Source organism: Beta vulgaris, chromosome 5 (assembly GCF_026745355.1).
Source record: "Beta vulgaris subsp. vulgaris cultivar EL10 chromosome 5, EL10.2, whole genome shotgun sequence".
In the NCBI taxonomy this organism is placed as follows: domain Eukaryota; kingdom Viridiplantae; phylum Streptophyta; class Magnoliopsida; order Caryophyllales; family Amaranthaceae; genus Beta; species Beta vulgaris.
Genome location: NC_079206.1, coordinates 39,341,455 through 39,347,496, shown reverse-complemented (window position 1 = coordinate 39,347,496; position 6,042 = coordinate 39,341,455).

Genomic DNA, 6,042 nt, shown 5'->3' with positions numbered 1-6,042 from the left:
AAAAAGACCACATGTCTAAAAAGGAGGTCTTTTTATCATAATATAAGAAACCTCTTGTCTAGGAAATTAGGTGTTTTTTGCTAAATAATCACTTATGTCATCAAAGTGGTCTCTTATGGGTGATCACTTTGCCCATATTTGTAGTAGTGATACTATTAACATGCCAACATATATATGTAAATATATATGTAATCCATGAGTTTTCAAACATTTTTTTTTCTGCTTCAAGGATTTGTTGAGGCAAGGAAGGGATGTTGTGGAATAGGAACAATGAACGGCATCGCTTCTATGTAACCCATAATCTATAGGAACATGCACCAATGCCACCCAATACGTGTTCAGGGACAGTGTTCATCCTTTTGAGGCTGCTAACCAAGCTCTCGATGATGCCCTTATTACTCAAGGCATTGCACTCATCATTTAAAATGTCGTTCAAGCCTCTTGTCTTCTATGATTCTTGTATACTACATTATACAACTATCTTCTTGCACTAGCTTATAAAAAATTATCATATTATTTTTTTTATTTCAATGTATGTGTTTCCGTAAAAAGCTATTCTCAAACAGTAATATTTCTTTTGTTTCAAGGAAATCAGTATTATAACATAAATACTTATCAGGCCCGGCCCTGAGCATTGTTTGGAGGGGCAAAGGACAAGGGCCCAAGGCTAAAAGGGGTCCAATCCTAAAAAATTTAAAATAAAACTAAAAAAAACTAATTAATGACCCAAATCACGCGTGTAATGTTTCTTCAGGCCTTCATCATTCACCAAACTGAAACAAACTCTTCGTCTCTTCGACTTCTCTTCCGTTCTACTTCTTCACTCCTTCTCTCTCTCTCTTTCCAAGATCCATTAAATTCTTCTTTTAATTTCCAAAATTTTCTTTAATCTCTATTAGACTCATTGAAATTTTTCATTTTCCCAAAAAATTAGCTGTTAAATTTCCTTAAATATGGCAACGGGAAATTTTTTCCACAATTTAAATAGGGAAGAATTGGATTTTTATAATGCAATACTCATACGATTTAGTTTCAATCAAGTGAAATTATTAAGATATTATGAAATTAAGAATATGAGAAAGGTTTTGGGGAATTTTTTCGATTCCGATTTGGCTGAGTTTAACTTCTGATTTTCTGATTTGATACTGAAGCCTCGTCGGTGGACGGTGGTTGTTGCGTCGCCGGCTTGCCACCTGTCGGAGCCCGGATCCCATCGCAATCGTTGATTGTTGCTGCCGCTTGCGGCCTACTGTCCTGGCACCTGCTTGCTGTCTTGCGGCTGCTCTGTTCGTAAATCGTGTTGTGCTCCCCGCTGCTGGCCTAGCCTTCCGCGCCGCCTTCCGGTGACCGGGTGGTTTCAAGGTGTTGTTGTTCCTTACTTCCTTTCTCTTGTCTGTAATATGGTTTTAGTATTCTCAATTTTGTCAAACTGATTGTTAATTTCTGTGTTTTATTTATTTTATTTGCAAATTACAATGTTGCCTAAAAAACATTTATCATGAAGTGAAAAAAGGAAAAAAAAATAAATGCTGAAGAGTTAATAAAATCACAGCAAGGTGCTATTGACATATTTGTTCTTAGAAATGTAGTTGATGAAAATTTAAATCAACCAAATGAAAATTTACATGATGAAGTAAATAACAATAATGGAAATGTTCCTAATGAGCCTATAGATGTTCTAAATGAGCCTATTGATGGTCTAAATGAGCCTAATCTGCCAAATGTTGATATTGACATTGATGAAGAACAACCAATTCCTACTAATAATGGTACTGATGAAGAATAAGAAATTCCTTATGTTGATATTTATGATCCTAGGAATTGGGATAACCTTGATAATAAAACAAGAGACATTATAGTTGAAAAGGGGCCTATAAGAGAATTAAACGATTGATAAAAACTTGCAAGAAGCGATTATAAAAGAGAAAGATCGATGGAGGCAAGTTTTACTTAGAATATTTGGCTTTTAGAGGATCCAATGAAAAACTATATCAAGATAGTAATGGTAATTTCTTAGGATTGATTGAAATGATTGCAGAATTTGATGTGATAATGCAAGATCATATTAGACACATTCAAAATCGTGAAATTCATTATCATTATCTTGGGCATAAAATTCAAAATGAATTGATCTTCCTTTTAGCCGATAGTGTGAAGAGTTCTATAATCAAGATTATCAAAGAGGCAAAATATTTTTCCATAATTCTTGATTGTACTCCGGATATTGCTCATCAAGAACAAATGACTTGATAATACGATGTGTGAATATGACAACAAAAAAGATAAAATTGAGAGTACTTTTTAGATTCTTAGAGGTAAATGGTACATCGAATTGGACTTTTTATTGAATTACAAAATTTTAAAGTCTCTTGATCTTAATGTTGATAATAAAGGGTCAAGGTTATGATAATGGTTCCAATATGAAACGGAAGCACCAAGGTGTACAAAAACGTTTACTTGAAATAAACCCGAGAGCATTCATTATGCCTTGTGCTTGTCAAGTTTGAATCTTGCTCTTAGCACATGGCACATTCTTGCACGAGCTATTCATTTTTTGAAATTGTTCAACGCATATATAATCTGTTTTCTGGTTCTACAAAAAGATGGAAAATTTTGTTGGATAATGTTTCCGATCTTACTTTGAAATGTTTATCTAATACTCGTTGAAAGAGTCGAATAAAAAGTGTTAAAGCTATTAGATTTCAAGCTCCCCAATTAAGATTGGCTTTATCAATTTTATATGATTCTTGTGGTAATGATGCAAAGTCAAAGAGTGAAGTGGAGTCTCTATATAACGCACTTGGAAGTTTTGAGTTTTGCTTGGTATGGTTATTTGGTATGAGATTCTGTTTTTATAAATAAAGTGAGCAAAAATTACAATCCAAGTCCATGTGTATCGACACCACCATAGAACAAGTTGAAGTATGTGTCCTATTTCGAAAAGTTTAGAGAGGAAGGCTTCACTTCTAGTATGAATATGCTAGAAGTATTGCACTTGATATGGATGTTGAGCCTACTCTTCCTACAAAACGTCGTATTATTAGAAAAAAAAAAACATTTTGATGAAAATAACCAAGAGGATGAACAAAACCAGTCTCCTGAATAATTATTTAGACTTGAGTATTTTTTTTTTGTTGTTGTTGATATGGCAATTACTTCTTTGAAAAGCATATCTGAGCAACTAAAAACTTTTGAAAGTATTTTTGGATTTTTGTTTGATTCAAACAAGTTAAGGTCATTGGAGGAAAAAGAACTGAAAGAATGTTGTGTTATTTTTCACTCTACTTTTTCTCATGGTCATTCATTTGATGTGGATTTGAATGATTTTTACTCAGAATTGAAAGTGTTACCATCTACTTTGCCAAATAAATTAATGTCAGCCACTGAAATTCTTGATTTTGTTAAATCTACATATTGCTATCCAAATACTTCAATCGCTTATAGAATTTTTTTAACAGTTCCAGTGACCGTGGCATCGGCCGAAAGAAGTTTTTCAAAGTTGAAGTTGATCAAAACCTATTTGAGGTCGTCTATGTCACAAGAGCAGTTAAATGGTCTTGCGAAAAAAGAACTTTTGGAAAACATCGATGTTGATATTATCATTAATGATTTTACATCTCGGAATGCTCGTAGAACTCGTTTTTTATGATATTTTATTATCATGTATTAGATGATGGCATATGAGTTTCTTGAAACATTTTTTATATATAAATTTATTTGCAAATTTGCATTCGCTTGAACAACGGATTTATTTCATAGAATTACTATCAAATTTTTTATTTTGTTTTATTATAATTTGTATTTTTTAAAAGGGCCTCAATCTACCATTTTGCCTAGGGCCCCAAAAAGATCAGGACTGGGCCTGATACTTATTACAAGGTAATTGTTGTTGAATCATGAAGGAGCCAACCTAACCCTTTGCATTCACATGGTATGTATTCTAGAGCTTTCCATGCTAAACATCATGGTCATTACCTCCGTTCTTCTAAATGGTATAACATAACCTAACCCTCAAATATGCATACATGCAATCATATCTAGTAATATCTGGCTTTTCTAATAATACTAGTAGGTGAACATGGATTTGATCATATTGATGGCAGTTGTCATGATTCTTGCCCATTAGTACACCATCTATTCTTTTTGTCTGTTGCATCTTTTGGATTTTCGTTCTATTGAGTACTTGTTTTTTTTTTTTTTTTTTGAGAGGTATTGAGTACTTAGACTTGCTTTCTCCAGTTTCCAAAGAGATATTTTTGGTTATTCTTTTTGGGTTTCGAATCAGGTTTGGTTGGAATGTTGAATAGGCGAGCATCTGTATTCAGGCTATAAGGATAAAATTTGCTTTTTTTTTTTTTTTTGAAGTGCTAGAGTAAATTGTAACTAATCTATACAAATATATTAAAAGGAGTGCATAAAGAAGAAACTGTGCCATATGGCGGGCGCTCTCCCTATACAAGAAAAAATTTTAGAAATTGCGTAGTATAGGGGTTTGATTGCGAGACCTCAAGTACATACAAAAGTTTTAACCACTAGACTAAGTTGTATTTAGTGTTATTATCATACAGTATTATATCAAGAAGTGAAATTTTTTCTTATCCGGGACATAGCCCGGGCATAATAACTAGTTTAAGGGGAAAAGACGTTCATATTTTTGAACTACATAGTTAATTTGAACATGGTATACTTGGATGTCTCTCTTTGGAAGTTAGCTCCCCTCTAAATCTTTCTAGTCTTACTCTATGGCTCAATTTTTGCAGAAACGTACCTCAGTCAGCTCCTAAGTTTAGCTGAATTGTGAAGCATTGACAATTTGATTCGAACATATACAACCAACATGGTGACACTAGTCTTTTGTCATTTCGTACATGCTTGAACATTGTGTATGGTAGTTGCTTATTTGATAAAAAATGTAAGTGGTTGTAATATAGGCGTGCAATTGGGACTCGTGTAGGTTTGGCCTTTGTGCCTCCTTATATATGTATGAATTAAAAGAGAAGGCATATTATTATTAATTCTTACACTAATGAGAGACTGGAAATTCTAGCCTTATTGAGCATAATATGCTTAATAAAATGAGTATTCATATATATATTATTAAATTTGTATTGATTAATAATGAAAAAATGCAAAAAAAAAAAATGGTTTTGGGGTGGTCAACTGCTCCGATTTTGACCAAACCCGAAGCAGTTGACTTGATTAACTGCTCTAGTTTTGGGTCAAAATCGGAGCAGTTAACTTGCTTAACTGCTTCGATTTTCACCAAACCGGAGCAGTAAATGATTAACTAGTCTGGTTTAGGACCAGATCAGTTACCCATTGCAAATTGTTGCGAGCCCACCCGATCCAGACCAAAATCGAATCAGTAAGCCCGATTGTAAATGCATCGGATGAGCTTTTTTCCACTAGTGTCAAACTTTATCCATTTTAATTCATATGTTGACAATAAAATGGACGCCGCTGCAGGTAAGTTGCGCGCAAATTAGATTGTGGTAGTTCGTTTCATTTTGTTTTCAACATCTTCAATTTTATTTTCTTTCATTTTATTGTGGACATCGTATTGACTTGGGTGTCGGAGGGCCGTTTGCATCGCCAATGGCCATCTCACCTTTGTTGTGCAGAAACAGATCCATAAAATAAGGATGCAGTCACGATCGATGCCACTTAGCTTGCATAATAACGTTGGCAATCACCTGACGTCGACACTCAAACGGCCATCTCACCTTTGTTGTGCAGAAACAGATCCATAAAATAAGGATGCAGTCACGATCGATGCCACTTAGCTTGACATAATAACGTTGGCAATCACCTGGCGTCGACACTCGGTTAGTCTAGTATAAACACTAAATCAACTACATGAGGGGGGGTGAATTGTAGTTGCGGAGATTTTCAAACTTTTTGCGGATAATAAAACTTGAAAGGTAATAAAGGGAAATAATACAAGGAAGAACGTAAGAAGATCCTTTTAACAAGGTTCTCTTCCTCAATTCTTTAGGAAGAAACCTTGCTCCTTTATTTATAAAAGTTATTACAACTTATTAT